Source organism: Medicago sativa, chromosome 5 (assembly GCF_051527215.1).
Source record: "Medicago sativa cultivar Bolivia chromosome 5, Bolivia_mono, whole genome shotgun sequence".
Taxonomy (NCBI): Eukaryota; Viridiplantae; Streptophyta; class Magnoliopsida; order Fabales; family Fabaceae; genus Medicago; species Medicago sativa.
This window is the reverse complement of record NC_140753.1, coordinates 69,558,086-69,581,421: the sequence shown is the minus strand read 5'-3', so window position 1 is coordinate 69,581,421 and position 23,336 is coordinate 69,558,086. Positions and strand designations below refer to the sequence as shown.

Here is a 23,336-nt window from a genome sequence, read left to right as displayed (position 1 = left end):
CTCACTCACATGCTTACCGGGAAACTTCCCGGTAGGTCACCCATCCTAGTACTACTCCAAGCCAAGCACGCTTAACTGTGGAGTTCCTATGGATTGAGCTCCCGAAAAGAAGATGCATCTTGTTGATATGGGTAGTACCTAACAATTCTTATAAGCCTTCCTTCAACCACGTAGTCCCATACCTACACGGCCTCCGGATCCCTCTCATTCCGATGTGATTTCGGTTCCTCTCTTTAACGTGGGGTCATCCTTACGGATAGTGCCCGTTCCAACTGGCGGGAACCTTTCGTATCCAACTGGCGGGATATCGAAAGTCATGTCGTGGGTGTTACATTTATGGTCTTTCATGAAATAATTTTGACATGTCATTGACATTTTTTGAACATAAAATCGACATATATATTTTAGACATAATAGACTTTCATAACGTAGATATATTTTGAACATAAAAAGGTCATAACCTTGACGTTAACATGAATATGTAAGTTGGCCACACACACATACATATACTATCATAACCTTGATTTTAATATGAATATGTAAGTTTTTCCCACACACATGTGTATTCAGATATACTCCCCAATTGAAGTTTAGAAGTTTGCATCCCTTAAATCAGGGTCCTGGCTCCGCCACTACTTGTATCCGCGGCGAGTGAGAGGTTTTAGTGAAGGCTACGACAGGTTGGTTATGCTCTGAGTTGCAAATCCATGAAGGAAAAGTTATTGCTATGTTGAAAAGTATGGGTCTTTCAAGCATGACTTTTAGTGATCCCTAAGTTCTTGATGCTGCAGCGTATGGCAGAGTTGAAGGTCAATCCGAATTTAATATGATTGTTAAGAGTGTTATACACATTTTAAATTTGAAATATAACTATGAGGTAAAGTTTATTTGGATACAAACGAATATGGTTGCTCACAGTTTCGTTGGAGCAACCAATTCTTACGCTATAGTCACAATATCTATAATTATGTTCCTCTTTGTATTAACTTTTTATTGATTAAGAAATGAGTTAAATGTGTTTCTACCGGTCGTAAAATTAAGATTAAAGGGAGGAACTCAAATTGCTACCTTACAAAAGGTCGAGATATTCAATGAAATTCTCATTTTCACTAGTTTCTTAAAAGATAGATACTACAACATGTGTTTTTTTAACGGCAAAGTTTATTAATAATCAAGTCTTTACATGAGACAAACATAAACCAACATAAGAAAAACAACATAGCAAAGGGTGTCATATATAGGCGGAACACCCAAATGAAAATTCATATACACTACATAAAAACATTAATAAAGTCACCACTCAACATGTTAGAGTTTTATTTTAATTTTACTAATCAATATATTAACCAAAAACTAAGTTTTATTTCCTTCAAAAAATGCCGACCTATGGATTTTTTTTTTCAGCTCCTCGTTATGGCAACCAATAAAAATTTGACGGACAATCATGTTGTTGTGTACAATTTTTGAGGTCGATTCCATTCCTCTCGTGACAAAGACGGATTTCTAGCAATTCCGAAATCCCAAGTGTAGTTTCACTGCTGCAAATAATTTCAGGTGTAAAGCCAACACTTTTTTCTATTGCTTCAACAACCTCGGATAAAGTATAGAGGGTAAATGCTAGAGGCCTAATACCAGAGCGTCCAAGATCATCTGTAAGATTGCGACTTCCCCAATTGTATAATGCAACCGAGAAGTATTGATGTATATCAAATGTTGGATAGGAACATAGACCGTGTTTTTTCCATTGATTTGACCAAAGAGTATAATCAGGTCCAACTAAACTAGGACAGGCATTTAAAAGGGCATTCCACAAATCTTCAATCTGGTGAAAGAAAAAAAACATACTCAGGTGATAAAATTATGGACGTGTAAATTAGTTGTGTACAACTTTTTTAATTTTGGACAAAAAAAACTTCATATAAAACATGTCATATCATCATATTTTAGACCTAATATTTGATAGGAAATCAAAACTGTCAAATTTTAAAATAAGGATATATATTAATTCTGCAAAATAATAAAAATATGAAGAAAAACTACAATCAATTATCCGTTAAAGGGAAAAAAAAAACTAACTTTGGATTGCTCCAATGTTATACCCTAATTTTGGACCTAAAAATACTAACTCAATTCTTCTTTTCTTGTATTTCAAGTCATTTGAACTGTCTATGATCAATTACATTTTTCTCTGCATTTTATTTCAATATTACTTGCAAAATCCACATAAAAGGGTATTTTAGTCATTTCCTGTATCTAAACTCTTTTTTGTCCTTAAAAATGGTTTGAGTCCTTTCAAGTAGTTTGAATAAGTCTTCATTTCAATTCTATGCTAAAATCCATTTCAAAAAAATTGCATTTGAAGTCATCTTGAGTCAGTTTTGCCCCTAGGGGCATTTTAGTCTTTTCATGTGCTAAAACTCTGTTTAAGTTCTAAAATTTGTCCCTGAGTCTTTTCAATTGGTTTAAATAGACTCTTGCTTTAATTTCATGATAAAACCCATTTGTTTTATTGCATTTGAAGTCATTTCGAGTCAATTTTGCCCCTAGGGGCATTTTAGTCATTTCACATGAAATTTTGGCAGAGAGAGGTTACTTTGAAGTACCTCATTTAAGTAGTTGGTTCATTTTAGTCCGTTTTGTCAATTTTAATCGTTTCACTTTACGTTTATTTCAAATTACATTTTTTAATTCAATTTTATTATTTTTTTCATTTTTTGTCCTAAAGTTTCCAAATTTGCATTCAAGTCCTTTTTTTAATAATCTTCCTTTTTGCAGAATAGGCCTTTTAATTTCACATTTTTGCATAATAGTCCTTTTGGTTTCGAAATTTTTTTTTTAAGTCTTTTTGTTAAAATTGCAAAGCAGTCCACATTTTGTCCAGGATTATTTTCTAGTCCTTGTTTAAAATTTGCAGGTTAGTCCTTTTAAAGTGCCAGAATTGCAGAAGGTCCCTTGAGTCCAAAATTGATCCAAGGACGAATTAATTACAAAGTCCAGACAGGTGGCAAGCACACATTGGCTATCATGAACACATGTCACCTATATAAAGGCCCAATCATCACAGTCCCAAAACAGAACGAAACAACTCAGCAAAATTCAGTGCCACATCACAAACAAATTTCACATTCTCTCTCCATTCAGTTACGATCCAAAATCAGGATCAATCAAGAACACAAAAGAACAATCACAAACCCTAGGTCCTCAGAATCAAAATTCAACACAATTCCAATGAATTGGTGAGAGTTCTCAGAGATTCGAAGCTGAATCATCATCACTGAACTCAAACCACTGCAATTCAAGCACAAATTCGGAGAATTTGTACGATCACAGTGGAGAAGAAGAGGAATCGAAGAAAGATTCGAATCAGTGAAGAAGAAGAAGATCAAGCACCGATTTATTTTCGGTTTCGAAGCTTACCAGAAGAACCAAAAGCTTGCAAGGATCTATCTCGTTCGAATCTCCAAATCAAACTCAGGTAAACACACAAATCCTTCTCGTTTTAACCTTAAATCATCATCGAAGGTTCGTAGTAAAAGATAAACGGTGAATCGAAGTGAAGATCCTGAAAAGCTTTTGAAAAATTTCAAAGTCGAAACCCTAATTTCAAAAATCATGAAGATTCACCGTTTATTTTCCAAATCAGAGTGTATAATCATCATCAGTGAAGAAAATAGGACGAATTAGGGTTTAGTTTCGAAAAGATTAGGAAAATTTCTTGAAACCCTAGAACGTAGATTCAAGTGTAGATCTGTTCAAATCCATGCCTTATTTCAAAAAACAAGTTTAAGAATCATGAAGAGGGGCCAAAGACGAACACAACGACATAAGTTTTTTCAGAAAAGAGTTCAGGTGCAGCGGCGCCACCGGCGAGCCACCGCACCTCCTCCGTCGTGTTCGTCGGAGAAGATGACCAGGAGAGGAGAGAGAAGTGAGAGTTTCTCTCACTAGGATGAGAGAAGAGAGAGAAGTGAACGTAGGAAATGGACTGGACCGGCAGGCTTGGGGTTTTATAAGCCCCTGAACCGGTCTGGTTCAATCCTGGTTCACTTGGCTTTCGTTCGTGGCCACAGGATTTAGGGTTTGATCTGTTTGGATCAATCCAACGCTCCCCAGTCTCCCTTGAGACCCAGATTCGTTTAGGTTTGGGCTTGGGCCTGCTTCTTTGTTTTTTTCTTGTTTTTTTTGCTATACACACCTGCTGTGTTGATTCCTGCACCTCTTGCATATCAAAATTTTCATTAAACCTTTAGTTAATTTTCTACATGATTTTGGTACTTTTTCTTGTTATTTTCATGATATTTCCATGTGTAAAAAAGGGATGGAAAATATATGTGAATTTCTTGTGATATTTTGTTACTTTTGTGCAATTTGTGTTTTCTTTGGTGTGTTTTGATCTTAGTAATTTGATGCATGAAGTTGATCATTGACATGTGATTTTGTGATGCTCCTTTTCACATGGTGATATGTTTATGTCACTGCTTGTGTTAATACCCTTTGCTTTCTTGCATTACAAGTCACATTATATTTTGTAAATATGTAAATAAATGTGTGGATGATGTCTATGTGTTTTCATATCTTTTAGTGTGATCTTGACCTATAATTGTTCATATTGCTACAATACCTAAAGCTATTTGAAAACAAGCATGACTTGAACAATCATAGGTCATGGTCTTGGTTCTAGTATTATTAGCATTTTAGGTCCTTTTTGTGCTATGTTTTGCCTCTAACTTTCACTATCTTTCTATCCCTTTTTTCTTTTCTACTATTCAATGCCTATTATTACTAACCATTTTGTTCATTATTTCATAAGCATCTCCATCTCATCTCATATTCATCTTTATCTTCTTGCAATTTAATTTCATGCAAAAATTAGAATGTAAAACTTAGGAAATTTTGTAATATTTCTCCTATGCTTTAAAATTCTTGCAAGACCATAGAATGTATCTAGGCCAATGATGTAATAAGGACTATGGACTCTAATAATGTACACCGACACAAGCACCGACACATGCACACACATCACATAGATATTTTTAGATGTATGCTTAGGTTATGCATGTTTAGATGTATGTTTAGGATTGTATGTTTAGATGAATGCTTAGGCTTTATACTTAGAAAAACCAACTTTCCAAAAAAACTTGAATAGCATCACTCAAATAATTTTCCAAAGAAACCTTGGGATCAAAATCCCATTGAATTTTCCCTTTATTTTCTTAATAAAAATTTCAATGAACTTTAATCAAACTTTGACTTCCTTTCTCAAAATAACTAATCAAACCCCACTTTTTCTTAAAACTCATGCCTTTGAGGCCTCTCTCTCTCTCATTCTTCAAAATTCCATTTTCAAACTTAAAATCAACCAACAAAAACAAAAATATTTTTGGAAGAGAACTACGGTGGATTTGATCCCTTAAACGGGTACGTAGGCAAGGAACAAAATTCCTTCAATTCAAATAAAATAAAAATTCAAACACATTCTTCTCCCTCCAATTCTTCACTTAGAAACTCTTAGACATCAATAAACACTTTCAAATTGCATTTAAAAATAGAGCGCGCGCGTAGAAAGTAAAGGCGGTTCCTATAGGATACTATAGTCGTTATGGGTGCCTAACACCTTCCCGTAGCGAAAACAACTCCCGGACCTCGATTCTCAAGGGTTTTGCTTATTTTTTCCCTTCCCAAGAAAAAATAAGATATCACCGGTTAAAAAGGTTCAAACGTAATCAATGTTTGACACCCGAAAACCAAGATAAAACAGCTGGCGACTTCACTGGGGAGTTTCGAGAGTTACGCCTAGTCTTTATTTCCACGCTTGCGCTCTTTTTACTTGTTTCTTTTACTTGCTTTCCTATGTGAATAAATGTTTAAATTCTTGCAAACGTGTGGGGTGAGAATATCAAAAGTCCTGCACCCGGGCTGAGTGAACTTACGATTTAGGAGGGATATAATCGACAATTCATTCCGGGGGTTGCCTGGTGTTTTGGATTATGCGATCAATCCCACATAGCTAAGGCATTTTGGAGGTGATGTTGTCGGCGCGTGTTGTCGCGTTTAGGCACTTTACTTCTAATTGTTCTATGACGCTATGAACCGTAGATAACCGAACCCATCCATGGCCATTTTCTAGGATGTAGTGCGGAGGCTAAACCGAGTGTTGTCTCGAGTTTTAGTTGTCACGCGATACTACACTCAAGTTAGACCTTCCGCGGATGATCTTGGAGCGAGTGTTGTCTCGTGACACCATGATATACGTCGGAGAGGTTGCAACTTGGGAACCTTTTTAGAACCTGGTTACTATCATCCAAAGCCCTAGTTTCACCGGACACCGTGTCCACCCATGACTCCTTGACTTTGAACTTCAACCCACCATGTTTTCTCCGAACTTGAACATAACCTTGCATTCATGCATACATGCATACATGCATAAACTTTTTCCATGCATTGTTATCAAAGGGTTTAGACAAGTTGAATTTGTAAACATTGTAGGAATGGGAAAGACTAAGTCCTACAAGTTCAAGGAAGTGGATTTGGCTAGTTTGAGAGATTTGGCACTCAAGGTTAAGGATCCGACTGGTTTCCGACATCGTTACGGGGCTTTACTTACTATTCTCCAGACTAATGTGGATGAGAAGCTTGTGCACACTCTAGTGCAATTCTATGATCGGGAGTATTGGTGCTTTACTTTTCCGGACTTTCAGTTGGTGCCTACTCTGGAGGCTTATTCTCACTTGATGGGTCTATCTATTGCTAAGGGGGTACCCTTTGCGGGACTTGGGAATCCTCCTACTCCATTGGTTATTGCTAAAGATCTCTATCTCAAGACCACCGATGTCTCCAAGAATCTTGTCACTAAGGCTCGCATCCGAGGGTTCGCTTCAGAGTATCTTCTTGGGAAAGCCAACCTCATTACCACTTGTCAGGACACTCTCGAGGCTATTCTTGCACTTCTCATCTATGGTCTTATTCTCTTTCCAAATCTTGATGACTTCGTGGATATGAATGTTATTATGATCTTCCGCTCCAAGAATCCGGTTCCTACTTTGCTAGCTGACACATATCATGCTATTCACGATCGTTCCGGCAAGGGTCGTGGATACATTCTTTGTTGTGTGCCTCTCCTTTATAGGTGGTTTATTTCGCACCTTCCGAAGTCTTTCCACGACAATCCAGAGAATTGGTCTATCTCACAGAGGATTATGGCTCTCACTCCTAATGAAGTGGTTTGGCTCACTCCAGCTTCAAGAGTCAAGGAAATCATCTTTGGTGGTGGGAAGTTTCTTAATGTACCTCTTCTTGGTACCCGGGGTGGAATCAACTATAACCCGGAGCTCGCTTTGCGACAATTTGGTTTCCCGATGAAAGAAAAGCCCATCAATCTTGCTACAACTCCTTACTTCTTCCACTACTCCAATGCTCCCACGGGAATAAGAGAGGATTTCATGGAAGCTTGGTCCAAGCTTCGGAAGAAAGAGGTGAAGCACATGGGTGTGAGGTCCGGTGTTGCTCATGAGGCCTATACACGGTGGGTGATAAACCAAGCTGAGGAGATTGGCATGCCTTACCCCTCTATGAGATATGTATCTGCATCTATTCCTACCATGCCTTTGCCTCTACTACCACCTACTCAGGAGATGTATCAGGAGCATCTAGCTATGGAGAGTCGAGAGAAGTATCAGTGGAGGACTAGATACTACGAGGCTGAGAACTTGATTATGACTTTGGATGGAAAGGATGAGCAGAAGACTCATGAGGTGTTGACATTGAAGAAAGAATTGGCTAAAGCTTGGAAGGAAATTGAAGAGAAGGATAGATTACTTATGAGGGACTCCAAGAGGGCTAGGGGTGCCCGTGACTTCTACGCACGATACTGCAGCTATGAGTCTGGGTCTGAGTCCGAGGATGATGCTTCCACTTCCTATGCTTGAGGATTTCTATTTCTTGTTGTTATTTCCATTTGTTTATATTGTTTTACATTTCAAAGTCTATCCCTTGGCTTAGCATTTCAAAGGGAATCGTCCTGTAAAACTATATGTTGGTTGTTTGTTTCCCGTTGATGTTAATTGTTGTTTAGTAATGTTTACAAACTTCTAATTTGTCTAAAACCCTTCGGTAACATCAAAAAGAGTCTTTTTACATATGCATTAACACATTTCATGCATCATATGCATTCATTGGTCACAAAAAACTTCTCTCGTGCTCATTGCCTCCTGGTTTTGTCCGCCGCAGTCTGAAAGGTGGCTCGTGTTCGCAAGGTTTACCAACCAGATAGAGTTCATCAAACAAGATTTCACAAGAGAAGGATTATGGCTAACTTTGAAGAAGAAAATGCTCAGCTCCGTGCCGAATTGGCTGCTATGAAAGAAGACTTGGCTAAGGCTCATGACACTATGTCTGCTCTGATGGCTGCACAAGAACAACCAGCCACATCTGTTCCAGCTTCTACTGAAGCAATTCCATCTATCCTGCTGTCTACTGTAGCTACCGATGCTCGGTTTGTTATGCCCAATGGGCGTCCTTATGGTCTCTCAGCTTACTATTCTCCTAACACTGCTGCTGGTATCTCTGGTTTTGCTGGTCAAGGACAGATTCCCGTATCTACTGCTATGCCTCAGGTTACTACTGTTGTTACCGATCCTATTGTCCACACTGTGCAACAGGTAATTGATGTCGATACTCCGCGTGGACAAGACCCTGTAATGGAAGCTATGAAACGACAGTTAAAAGAGTTGGCTGGAGAACTCCGTGAGGTCAAGGCTAGCCGTGGAAGCAACGTCTCTGCTAAGGCTCGTGATCTATGTCTGGTATCCCGATTCGAGATTCCTAAGAAGTTTAAGGTGCCAGATTTTGACAAATACAATGGATCTTCCTGTCCACATAGTCATGTCATTCGGTACGTCCGGAAGATGGCCAATTATGCAGATAATGATGCACTGATGATACACTGCTTCCAAGACAGCCTAGCAGAAGATGCGGCAGATTGGTACACTGGTTTGAGCAAAGACAATATCCATACTTTTGAGGAACTTGCTGCTGCTTTTGAAAGTCATTATGAGTTCAACACCCGTCTGAAGCCAAATAGGGACTCTCTTAAGTCTTTGTCTCAGAAATCAGATGAAACCTTCCGTGAATATGCTCAGAGATGGAGAGGGGCAGCTGCCCGTGTTTCTCCTCGACTCGATGAGGAAGAATTAACACAGACATTCCTGAAGACTCTAAAAAAGGAATATAAAGAAAGGATGATAGTCTCTGCTCCAAACAACTTCTCCGACATGGTTACCATGGGAACTCGTCTAGAAGAGGCTGTCAGAGAAGGTATCATTGTTCTTGAAAAGGGTGAATCTTCAGCCAGTGCACCAAAGAAGTACGGTAATGGCCACCATAAGAGGAAAGAATCCGAAGTAGGGATGGTATCTGGTAACCCATCTGCAGCTGCTACCCAATTACCTCTGCCCTATCAATATATGCAGTACTCTCAACATCCTTTCTTCCCGCCATTCTATCAGCAATATCCTCTGCCACCAGGTCAACCACCAGTGCCCGTTAATGCCATTGCTCAACAAGTGCAACACCAGCCTCCTGTTCAGCAACAACAACAGCAACAACAGGGTCCCCGACCCAGACCTTCTTTTCCACCAATACCTATGTGGTATGCTGAGCTGCTCCCAACTTTACTTGCTAAGGGACACTGTGTCACTAGACCAGGCAAGCCTCCGCCTAATCCTTTGCCTCCCAGGTTCCGACAAGATCTTACATGTGAATTCCATCAGGGTGCTCAAGGTCATGACATCGAAGGTTGCTATGCTCTGAAATATATTGTGAAAGACCTGATAGAAAAGGGACGGTTGACTTTTGAAAATAGTGTTCCTCATGTTCTTGACAATCCACTTCCAAACCATGCTGCTGTTAACATGATTGAAGCTTTTGAAAGGATCCCCATTCCTCAAGAGGATCCCACATTGAATGTCCGTAATGTTGTTACTCCCTTGGCACCGCTACATGTTAAACTTTGCCAGGCTTCTTTGTTCAATCACGATCATGCTTCCTGTTCAGAATGTCTTCAAAATCCTATGGGCTGTTGTGTGGTGCAAGATGATATCCAGAGCCTGATGGATGACAAGTACTTGATTGCCAGTGAGGTATGTGTGATCGTGCCAGTGTTTCATGATTCCCCGATTGAAGTTGCATCTCAAACAAGGAATGCTGAGCCCTTGGTGATCAGGTTACCTGGTCCAGTATCTTATGCCTCTACAAAAGCAATCCCTTACAAGTACAATGCAACCATGATTGAGAATGGAGTGGAAGTGCCTCTAGTATCCCCAGCTACAGTTGATAATGTTGCTAGTGAAATTACAGCTCTTAGAAGCGGAAAAGTCCGTCCACCCTTGTTTCAAAAGAAGGTGGTTACACATATTGCCACAATAACTCCACCAGTTGCTCCTCCTGTTGACAAGAATTCCGGCCCATCAGGACAATCTATTGATGAGTCTAATCTGGATGAAATTCTGAGGCTTATCAAAAAGAGCGACTATAAGATTGTTGACCAGCTGCTGCAAACTCCGTCAAAGATATCCATCTTGTCTCTGCTCTTGAGCTCAGAGGCTCACAAGAAAGTGCTAATGAAGGTACTAGAACAGGCCTATGTTGATCATGAAGTCTCTGTGGATCAGTTTAACAGAATAGTGGGTAACATTACTGCTTGCAATAACTTGGGGTTTGGTGACGATGAACTCCCCGAAGCAGGGAAACACCACAATTTGGCTCTGCATATCTCAGTACACTGCAAGTCCGACATGATATCCAATGTGTTGGTGGACACTGGATCATCCTTGAATGTAATGTCTGAGTCTACACTAAGACAGTTGAGTCATCATGAGATTTCTCTGAGGGGAAGTAGCTATCTGGTTAAGGCTTTCGATGGGTCTCGCAAAGATGTTCTTGGGGAAGTAGACTTGCCAATTACCATTGGTCCTGAGACATTTCATATCACTTTCCAGGTCATGGACATCAATGCTCCTTACAGTTGTCTCCTCGGAAGACCATGGATTCACGACGCTGGGGCAGTAACTTCTACTCTGCACCAAAAGCTCAAATTTGTGAAGAACGGTAAGATTGTCACTGTGCATGGTGAAGAAGCATATCTAGTTAGCCAAGTGTCATCTTTCTCTTGTGTTGAAGTAGGGTCCGCCGAAGGGACGTCATTTCAAGGCTTGACTGTTGAGGGTGCAGAACCCCGAAGAACGGGTACTGCTATGGCCTCATTGAAAGATGCCCAGAAGGCTGTTCAGGAAGGGCAAGCTGCTGGCTGGGGCAAAGTGATTCAGATTTTGGAAAACAAGCGTAAAGAGGGCCTTGGATTCTCCCTGACCTCAGGCGTTTCAACTGGAACTTTCTACAGTGCTGGGTTTATCAATGCTATTGCTGAAGATGCTGCTGAGAGTAGTTACGTGCCTACATTTGTTGTACCAGGAGGCACTGCGAGAAATTGGGAGGCCATTGATGTTCCTTTAGTCATGCATGCTTCCATGTAATGTGTCTTGTTGCTCATGTTTTTCTTTGTTTTCAAAATAACAATCCTTTCGCTCTGCCCAAGGCGAAAGTGATATCATTGTAAGGGCGTGTTTGTTTCGGCATTTCTGTTATCAATAAAAGTTGTCGTCTTTCTCACGACTCTTTGTTTTTTACTTTTTAGTGCCTTTTTCTTGGAAATAATGGTAATGCCAGAAAAAACCAAAACCTCTGTATTTTCTTATTAATTTCAAAAATCTGCATGAAAAAACTTTTTCTAAAAATCATCCCAATCATATTATGCAGATTGAACCACAGTAAACCCGTTGAACACAGTGACCCTATGGTTCCTCCAAATTTTGAATTCCCTGTATATGAAGCTGAAGATGAGGATGATGATGAAGAGATACCGTATGAGATCACTCGACTGTTTGAACAAGAAAGAAGAGCCATTCAGCCTCACTAGGAAGAGATTGAACTTATCAACCTGGGTACTGAAGAAAATAAGCGAGAGATCAAGATTGGTGCTGCACTTGAGCCAAAAGTGAAAAAGAAGATCACACAGCTTCTCCATGATTATCCAGATGTCTTTGCATGGTCCTATGAAGATATGCCTGGTCTAGATCCCAAGATTGTGGAACATCGGATACCGACAAGACCTGAATGTCCTCCTGTCAAACAGAAATTGAGAAGGTCTCGTCCAGACATGGCTCTTAAGATCAAGGCTGAAGTACAAAAGCAAATTGATGCGGGTTTCCTCATGACAGCTGAATATCCTGAGTGGATTGCCAACATTGTACCAGTACCGAAGAAAGATGGGAAAGTTCGAATGTGTGTTGATTACAGGGATCTGAACAAAGCCAGTCCAAAAGACAACTTCCCATTGCCTCATATTGATGTGCTTGTTGACAGTACTGCTCAATCAAAAGTTTTCTCCTTCATGGATGGTTTCTCTGGCTACAACCAGATACGGATGTCACCTGAAGATAGAGAAAAGACGTCCTTCATCACTCCGTGGGGAACATTCTGTTATAAAGTAATGCCGTTTGGCTTGATAAATGCTGGTGCTACCTATCAAAGGGTATGACCACTCTGTTTCATGATATGATCCACAAAGAGATTGAGGTATATGTTGATGATATGATTGTGAAATCAAGTGATGAGGAGCAGCATATTGTGTATTTGAAAAAGATGTTTGAAAGATTAAGAAAGTACAAGCTGCGTTTGAATCCTAACAAGTGTACATTCGGTGTAAGGTCTGGAAAGTTGCAAGGCTTCATTGTCAGCCAAAGAGGCATTGAAGTTGATCCCGACAAAGTCCGAGCCATCAGAGAAATACTGGCCCCTCAAACTGAAAAGCAAGTCAGAGGTTTCCTCGGACGCTTGAATTATATTTCAAGATTCATATCTCACATGACTACTACCTGTGGTCCAATTTTCAAATTGCTCAGAAAGAATCAACCTGTTATATGGAATGATGAATGCCAGGAAGCTTTTGATAGCATTAAAGAATACCTGTTGGAACCACCTATCCTCGTCCCGCCAGTGGAAGGAAGGCCTTTGATTATGTATCTCTCAGTGTTAGAGGATTCAGTGGGTTGTGTTCTCGGTCAACAAGACGAGACCGGAAAGAAAGAGCATGTTATCTACTATCTGAGCAAGAAGTTCACCGACTGTGAGACTCGGTATACAATGCTTGAAAAGACTTGTTGTGCTTTAGCTTGGGCTGCCAAACGCCTGCGTCATTATATGGTGAATCATACAACTTGGTTGATATCCCGAATGGATCCAATCAAGTACATCTTTGAGAAGCCTGCTGTCACTGGAAAGATTACACGTTGGCAAATGCTGTTGTCTGAATATGATATTGTGTACAAAGCTCAGAAAGCAATCAAAGGAAGCGTCCTTGCTGAGCATCTTGCTTGTCAACCTCTTGATGATTACCAGCCGATTAAGTTTGATTTCCCTGATGAAGAGATTATGTATTTGAAAGCGAAAGACTGTGAAGAGCCACTGATCAATGAAGGGCCAGATCCCAACAGCAAGTGGGGATTGGTGTTTGATGGTGCTGTTAATGCTTATGGTAAAGGAATTGGGGCCATCATTGTAACTCCACAGGGGCACCACATTCCTTTCACCGCTCGAATAACCTTTGAATGCACAAACAACATAGCTGAATATGAAGCATGCATCTTGGGCATCGAAGAAGCCCTTGATCTGAGAATTAAGCACCTTGACATCTATGGAGATTCTGCACTTGTTATTAATCAGATAAAAGGTGAATGGGAGACTCATCATGAGAAGTTGATCCCATACCGTGACTATGCAAGACGTCTGTTGACATACTTTACCAAGGTTGAGCTGCACCATATCCCTCGGGATGAAAACCAGATGGCTGATGCTCTCGCTACTTTGTCCTCCATGTTTCGTGTGAATCATTGGAATGACGTACCCGTAATCAAAATACAGCGTCTTGATAGACCCGCTCATGTGTTTACTATTGAAAATATGCCAGATCAGACTGATGAAGATGGGAATAATAGAAGACCTTGGTACTACAACATCAAACAATTCTTGCAGAATCATGAATATCCACCTGGTGCTTCCAACAGGGATAAAAAGACTTTGAGACGATGGGCTAGTAGATTCCTTCTGGACGGAGAAATCCTATACAAGAGGAACAATGACATGGTCTTGTTAAGATGTGTTGACAAACAAGAAGCTGAGAAATTGATGCATGATGTACATGATGGTACTTTTGGAACCCATGCTTCGGGCCACACCATGTCAAGAAAACTGTTAAGAGCCGGCTATTACTGGATAACCATGGAGCGTGATTTCCACAAACATGCCAAAAGATGCCACAAGTGTCAAATTTATGCTGACAAGATTCACGTGCCTCCACACGCTCTCAATGTTATATCTTCCCCATGGCCTTTCTCTATGTGGGGCATTGACATGATCGGAAGAATTGAACCAAAGGCTTCCAATGGACATCGTTTCATTCTAGTGGCAATTGATTATTTCACCAAGTGGGTTGAAGCCGCTTCCTATGCAAATGTGACCAAGCAAGTGGTAGTGAAGTTTATCAAGAATAACATCATCTGTCGATATGGTGTTCCCAACAAGATCATCACTGACAATGGTTCCAATCTGAACAATAGCATGATGCAAGCTTTATGTGAAGAATTCAAGATTGAGCATCACAACTCTTCTCCTTATAGACCTCAGATGAATGGTGCAGTTGAGGCCGCTAACAAGAACATCAAGAAGATTGTTCAGAAGATGGTCACTACTTACAAAGACTGGCATGAGATGCTACCGTTTGCCTTGCATGGTTACCGTACTACGGTGCGCAGTTCAACCGGGGCAACTCCTTTCTCTCTTGTGTATGGCATGGAAGCGGTTCTCCCTCTGGAAGTGGAGATTCCATCTCTTCGAGTGATCATGGAAGCAAAACTAACTGAGGCTGAATGGTGTCAAAGTCGGTACGATCAATTGAATCTGATTGAAGAGAAACGTATGGATGCTATGGCTCATGGACAGTTGTATCAAGTGCGAATGAAGAATGCTTTTGACAAGAAAGTCCGACCTAGAGAATTCAAGGAAGGCGAACTTGTATTGAAAAGAAGGATAAGCCAGCAACCCGATCCAAGGGGCAAGTGGACACCTAACTATGAAGGTCCTTATGTTGTCAAGAAGGCTTTTTCTGGTGGTGCTTTGATCCTTACACACATGGATGGTGTTGAACTCCCAAATCCTGTTAATGCCGATATAGTCAAGAAATACTTTGTCTAAAAAGAAAAGAACAACGTGGTAGGTCGAAAACCCGAAAGGGCGGCCTAGGCAAAAATGCGCTTCCCGGTGGATCGAAAACCCGAAAGGGCGATCCAGGCAAAAGTTAGGGACAAAAAAAAAATGAATATGAAAAGCTCGCTGAGATTGGACGCAACTCAGGCAAGAATGAGCGCCTCGATGAGCCGAAAACCCGAAAGGGCGGTTCATGCAAAAAGGAGGTTGACAATAAAAGACAAGTAACTATATCTGGCAAATCACCATCACCCCTTGGGGCATCCGCAACTGTCAATGATCGTCTTCATCAGAAGCTTCTGTACTTGTGAATTCAAAATTTCTATGAAATGTAGCGGTCATCGTGTTCAATGTATCACCAACCAATGAAATTACCATTTTCCAAGCTTTGTAAATCCGTGAAGTCATGCTTTGGCCGACTCTCACTCTTCTACATCAATTTGAGCCTGTGCTATTGTTTGAAACTCTATTTTTCTTTCCACTTTCAATGCTATATACAAAACATTTTCTTTCTATTTTGATGATGTTAATGTCTGAAACAAACATCTTTTGAAAATTGGAACTTTTTTTCCTGTCTATTTTGAAAGCAAACCTGAGCAGTAGGGTACATTTCAATGAAACATGCATGAATGAATGAATGTCAATGTCTATTTCAATCCATGTTACAAGCAGGTTACTCCCCAGGATGATCTGTGGTCAATGGCAAGAATGAAAAACAGAATAAAAATGATAAAAAATTGAAAAAAATGCAAATGAAAAGCTCGCTAAGTTGAAAACCCGAAAGGGCGGCTTAGGCAAAAATGAGCACCCCGCTGATTGACAACCTATGAAGGCAATTCAGGCAAAAATGGGGCAATGAAAAGAATCTTACTCCCCGGTGAATCGAAAACCCGAAAGGGCGGTTCAGGCAAAAATGGGATTGGAAAATGAAAGGATGAAAAATGAAATATTGAAAAGCATTGACCACAGATGCGAACATCCAATGTTTACCCAGCACTGACACGCCTAACAACGGCGACCTGTATCCAAGAATCTTCCAAAGGGTCCCTCCCCTATAGCTTTATTGCCCTCAGCCATGGTTTCGATACGTCTCTCAACGACGGTCTCTCCAAAGAGGTTTTCCCCCGTGAATATGTTGTAGCACGAGCCACTACGTGCCCAATCTTCCAATGTTTTGTCTATCTCTGTGAAACTCCTTTGTCAAATTACAAACCAATCATGCATTTCAAGCATTCATACATGCATAATCATGCATTTTATGTGCTCATACATTTAATAATCTTGTTACAGCATACATACATGCTGCATTTCCAATTCCAACTTTCAATCTAAATCAGTTTCCACTCCCAATTTCAATTCAATCCAAGTTTCAACTGCCGAATTCAATTTCAATCCCCAATTTCAATCACAATTTCAATTCCAACTTTCCAACTCAATTCAATTTCCAATTTCAATCCAGTCTCAATTTCATTTCAATTCAATTTCAACTGGCAAATTCGATGCAATCTCAACTCTCCAATCTCAATTGTAAATCATTTCAAATCTCAAATTCGATGCAATCTCAACTCTCAAACCTCAATTTCAATTCAATCTAATCTCAATTTCAATTCAATTCCAATTCCAATTGTCAAATTCAATCCAATTTCAACCTCCAATCCAATTTCAAATGTCAAATTCAATTCAATCTCAATTTCCAATCCAATCTTAATGTCAATTTCAACTCTCCAAATCCAATGTCTATGTCTATATCTCTAATCAATCTCAATTCTCAACCTTCAATTCAATGTCTGTGTCAATGTTAATCCACTCTCAATTTGCTTTTGGGCCAACAAAAATGGTCATGTCTGTCTTCAAATCAAGTCAATGACAACTTACTCTCAATTTGTATCTTTCTAAACCCAACTTCCAATTTGTATCTTGTTATCGGTCAAGTGACTAGTTCGACCCAAAGAATAACTTGTACCTGCTTATATACCGATACTTCCGGACAAACGACAAGTTCGATCCAAAAGAACAGTTTGTACCCAGCTTATGCTTTGTTATCAGTCAAACGACAGGTTCGGTCCAAAGAACAGTTTGCACCTATCCACATGATGTGGTGATGATCCAGCGGCATGTTCGATCCAAAGAACAGTTTGTATCTACCCTTTTGTCTATATCTCCAGTCAAACAACCAGTTCGATCGTAAGAACAGTTTGTACCTGTCTATCCGTTTGTATCTTCAATCAAGTGTCAAGTTCGATCCAAAGAACAGCTTGTATCTGCCTATATGTCTCTGTTTCAGGTCAAGTGCCAAGTTCGATCCCAAGAAAAGCTTGCACCTATCTCTTGTTTTGTATTCCTTGGTCAAGTGGCTAGTTCGATCCAAAGAACAGCTTGTACCTTATTTTCTATCCCCTGGTTTGTCGACCCTGTCAGTGTCCACCTGGATCCTCAGTGACATGACATGCTCCATAGACTCCAGTTGTTTGTCTTGCATTCATAATCAAAATATTGCACGACATTCATGATTTTGAAAATCTGAAAGCGTATTTTTATGTCCAAAAACAGTGCAAATGTTAATATTTAAGTATCTTCGTCCAGTCAAATCAAAGACTTCGTCTCTTGACTCTCCGGACAAAGAAACTTAAATAGGGGCAGCTGTTATACCCTAATTTTGGACCTAAAAATACTAACTCAATTCCTCTTTTCTTGTATTTCAAGTCATTTGAACTGTCTATGATCAATTACATTTTTCTCTGCATTTTATTTCAATATTACTTGCAAAATCCACATAAAAGGGTATTTTAGTCATTTCTTGTATCTAAACTCTTTTTTGTCCTTAAAAATGGTTTGAGTCCTTTCAAGTAGTTTGAATAAGTCTTCATTTCAATTCTATGCTAAAATCCATTTCAAAAAAATTGCATTTGAAGTCATCTTGAGTCAGTTTTGCCCCTAGGGGCATTTTAGTCTTTTCATGTGCTAAAACTCTGTTTAAGTTCTAAAATTTGTCCCTGAGTCTTTTCAATTGGTTTAAATAGACTCTTGCTTTAATTTCATGATAAAACCCATTTGTTTTATTGCATTTGAAGTCATTTCGAGTCAATTTTGCCCCTAGGGGCATTTTAGTCATTTCACATGAAATTTTGGCAGAGAGAGGTTACTTTGAAGTACCTCATTTAAGTAGTTGGTTCATTTTAGTCCGTTTTGTCAATTTTAATCGTTTCACTTTACGTTTATTTCAAATTACATTTTTTAATTCAATTTTATTATTTTTTTCATTTTTTGTCCTAAAGTTTCCAAATTTGCATTCAAGTCCTTTTTTTAATAATCTTCCTTTTTGCAGAATAGGCCTTTTAATTTCACATTTTTGCATAATAGTCCTTTTGGTTTCGAAATTTTTTCTTTAAGTCTTTTTGTTAAAATTGCAAAGCAGTCCACATTTTGTCCAGGATTATTTTCTAGTCCTTGTTTAAAATTTGCAGGTTAGTCCTTTTAAAGTGCCAGAATTGCAGAAGGGCCCTTGAGTCCAAAATTGATCCAAGGACGAATTAGTTACAAAGTCCAGACAGGTGGCAAGCACACATTGGCTATCATGAACACATGTCACCTATATAAAGGCCCAATCATCACAGTCCCAAAACAGAACGAAACAACTCAGCAAAATTCAGTGCCACATCACAAACAAATTTCACATTCTCTCTCCATTCAGTTACGATCCAAAATCAGGATCAATCAAGAACACAGAAGAACAATCACAAACCCTAGGTCCTCAGAATCAAAATTCAACACAATTCCAATGAATTGGTGAGAGTTCTCAGAGATTCGAAGCTGAATCATCATCACTGAACTCAAACCACTGCAATTCAAGCACAAATTCGGAGAATTTGTACGATCACAGTGGAGAAGAAGAGGAATCGAAGAAAGATTCGAATCAGTGAAGAAGAAGAAGATCAAGCACCGATTTATTTTCGGTTTCGAAGCTTACCAGAAGAACCAAAAGCTTGCAAGGATCTATCTCGTTCGAATCTCCAAATCAAACTCAGGTAAACACACAAATCCTTCTCGTTTTAACCTTAAATCATCATCGAAGGTTCGTAGTAAAAGATAAACGGTGAATCGAAGTGAAGATCCTGAAAAGCTTTTGAAAAATTTCAAAGTCGAAACCCTAATTTCAAAAATCATGAAGATTCACCGTTTATTTTCCAAATCAGAGTGTATAATCATCATCAGTGAAGAAAATAGGACGAATTAGGGTTTAGTTTCGAAAAGATTAGGAAAATTTCTTGAAACCCTAGAACGTAGATTCAAGTGTAGATCTATTCAAATCCATGCCTTATTTCAAAAAACAAGTTTAAGAATCATGAAGAGGGGCCAAAGACGAACACAACGACATAAGTTTTTTCAGAAAAGAGTTCAGGTGCGGCGGCGCCACCGGCGAGCCACCGCACCTCCTCCGTCGTGTTCGTCGGAGAAGATGACCAGGAGAGGAGAGAGAAGTGAGAGTTTCTCTCACTAGGATGAGAGAAGAGAGAGAAGTGAACGTAGGAAATGGACTGGACCGGCAGGCTTGGGGTTTTATAAGCCCCTGAACCGGTCTGGTTCAATCCTGGTTCACTTGGCTTTCGTTCGTGGCCACAGGATTTAGGGTTTGATCCGTTTGGATCAATCCAACGCTCCCCAGTCTCCCTTGAGACCCAGATTCGTTTAGGTTTGGGCTTGGGCCTGCTTTCTTTGTTTTTTTCTTGTTTTTTTTGCTATACACACCTGCTGTGTTGATTCCTGCACCTCTTGCATATCAAAATTTTCATTAAACCTTTAGTTAATTTTCTACATGATTTTGGTACTTTTTCTTGTTATTTTCATGATATTTCCATGTGTAAAAAAGGGATGGAAAATATATGTGAATTTCTTGTGATATTTTGTTACTTTTGTGCAATTTGTGTTTTCTTTGGTGTGTTTTGATCTTAGTAATTTGATGCATGAAGTTGATCATTGACATGTGATTTTGTGATGCTCCTTTTCACATGGTGATATGTTTATGTCACTGCTTGTGTTAATACCCTTTGCTTTCTTGCATTACAAGTAACATTATATTTTGTAAATATGTAAATAAATGTGTGGATGATGTCTATGTGTTTTCATATCTTTTAGTGTGATCTTGACCTATAATTGTTCATATTGCTACAATACCTAAAGCTATTTGAAAACAAGCATGACTTGAACAATCATAGGTCATGGTCTTGGTTCTAGTATTATTAGCATTTTAGGTCCTTTTTGTGCTATGTTTTGCCTCTAACTTTCACTATCTTTCTATCCCTTTTTTCTTTTCTACTATTCAATGCCTATTATTACTAACCATTTTGTTCATTATTTCATAAGCATCTCCATCTCATCTCATATTCATCTTTATCTTCTTGCAATTTAATTTCATGCAAAAATTAGAATGTAAAACTTAGGAAATTTTGTAATATTTCTCCTATGCTTTAAAATTCTTGCAAGACCATAGAATGTATCTAGGCCAATGATGTAATAAGGACTATGGACTCTAATAATGTACACCGACACAAGCACCGACACATGCACACACATCACATAGATATTTTTAGATGTATGCTTAGGTTATGCATGTTTAGATGTATGTTTAGGATTGTATGTTTAGATGAATGCTTAGGCTTTATACTTAGAAAAACCAACTTTCCAAAAAAACTTGAATAGCATCACTCAAATAATTTTCCAAAGAAACCTTGGGATCAAAATCCCATTGATTTTTCCCTTTATTTTCTTAATAAAAATTTCAATGAACTTTAATCAAACTTTGACTTCCTTTCTCAAAATAACTAATCAAACCCCACTTTTTCTTAAAACTCATGCCTTTGAGGCCTCTCTCTCTCTCATTCTTCAAAATTCCATTTTCAAACTTAAAATCAACCAACAAAAACAAAAATATTTTTGGAAGAGAACTACGGTGGATTTGATCCCTTAAACGGGTACGTAGGCAAGGAACAAAATTCCTTCAATTCAAATAAAATAAAAATTCAAACACATTCTTCTCCCTCCAATTCTTCACTTAGAAACTCTTAGACATCAATAAACACTTTCAAATAGCATTTAAAAATAGAGCGCGCGTAGAAAGTAAAGGCGGTTCCTATAGGATACTATAGTCGTTATGGGTGCCTAACACCTTCCCGTAGCGAAAACAACTCCCGGACCTCGATTCTCAAGGGTTTTGCTTATTTTTTCCCTTCCCAAGAAAAAATAAGATATCACCGGTTAAAAAGGTTCAAACGTAATCAATGTTTGACACCCGAAAACCAAGATAAAACATCCAATAGTAGGTTTTCTCGGCAAAATAGTGGACCCGTCATGTTTGTTCTCGCAGGCCAGAGCCCCCGAATCTTGAAATTATTGACTATTGCCCCTGGATTGCATTGTCCTAGTCGACAAAAGGCCAAAGGCCATCGATACACCATCACGAAGTAGTCAAATGACGATATTGCGGCATTGAAGAAAAGGAAAAGGAGAGCTAAACTAATAATTATTTTCATTTTCATTTGAAGAAGAAAATATTCAGTTTGATTTGTGAAGAAGGAAGAAAAAGAGAGTTATTGAAAGTTACAAACACAGCACATTTAGTTGACATGTATTACATATGTTTTATGGTAGGTTAGAAGGAGAATTCGCATGAAGGGGAATGCTATATGGCATGAGAGGTAGGACAGACGAATGCACAAAACGTTCATGTACATGTGTTTTTTGTTTTTTACCTTCCAAGTTTTCTCTGTTCATAGATAGACCAAAATAATAGAAACTCCATGAGAAGAATGACCGTGGCAACATTCTAGGCTAGTGGTAGCAAACACTCAAGAGAGAGTGATTTTTTTTTTTTGGTTACAAGAGAGAGTGATTTGTAAAAGCTTTTGTTATTTATCACAAACAATTTTAAAAAAATTTACTAAAAAAACTCAATAGAGAGATTTACTAAAAATCAATGCACATGCAAACACTCAATAGAGAAAGATTTACTAACAATTTGGAGCCAAATCAAAATGAAAAGTGAAGTAAAAAAATAATTAAAACCAATCTTTCATGCAAATATGACAAAATAATAATATCTCGTACATTTAAGCATTTTCCTTTGCACGAAATTGGATTCTTATGTGGTTATTGGCTTCATGCATTTGTGTGATTGTTCAATGGAGTTTAGATCTTTTAAATTTCAAAATGATTTTAAATTTCTTTGAAGTTGAATTTCATGCTTTGCAATTACAATTTTAAAATAATTAAATTTATATACATCGTGCAAAAATATTTTACATTGTCAGTTTTGGTCTCCCCATGAGGGGGTGGGAATAGTTTTGATCTAATAGGACAGATCTAGTTTAAAGAAACTAAAACCTAAGTTTGATTCATTAGTTTGTTAAAGGTTTTATTTTAAGTCTGACATGTCCTATTTAAAAGTGTGACTTGACCTATTAACTTGCCTAAAAGTCTAATTTGTACTAAAAATAAATAAATAGAAGATTTGACCTATTTATAAAAAGGTTAATAAGTATAAGTATATATTTCTAATAGGAAGACTTTTTAGCATGTCTTATGCCAGGAAGACTTTTTGTCGTGGTAATATAATTCATTTTAGCCTCTTCAAAAAAAAATATTTCTAATAGGTCAATAAAATTTTGTAAAACATATACATCTATTTTTTATCCCACTTTATAAGCACATATTACATGTACATCCAATAAAATAATTAGAGTATGTACATCCATTTTGTAGAGGCTAATAAGCGTGTATTGCATAGATTTGATCTATTGTCTTTCATTTTTGTTGCTAATAGGGTTTCTTACTTTGTAATTTGGAATAAGATGATAATGAGAATAGTAAGAGATTAAGAGGGTAATATCCAAAAGTATGTGCACTCGTTGGAATTGAAATATGAGAGTACTACCAAGAGTTTTGCAACTGATAGGAAATCCCAAATTGCAAAAAATAAAAATAAATTATGGTATTGAAAATTTGAAGGAACCAAAAATTTATTAATA

General features: G+C 38.4%; 1 long non-coding RNA gene across 1 annotated transcript; it reads right to left on the bottom strand.

Annotated features, from left to right (window-relative positions):
* Positions 1-1,705: 1,705 nt before the first annotated feature.
* Positions 1,706-21,946, bottom strand: LOC146924447 (uncharacterized). The gene is made up of 3 exons (XR_015010168.1): positions 21,621-21,946; positions 2,077-2,085; positions 1,706-1,822 (listed from the first exon to the last, which is right to left on the bottom strand). It is a non-coding gene; the product is annotated as an uncharacterized LOC146924447 (long non-coding RNA).
* Between the last annotated feature and the right edge of the window lie 1,390 nt (positions 21,947-23,336).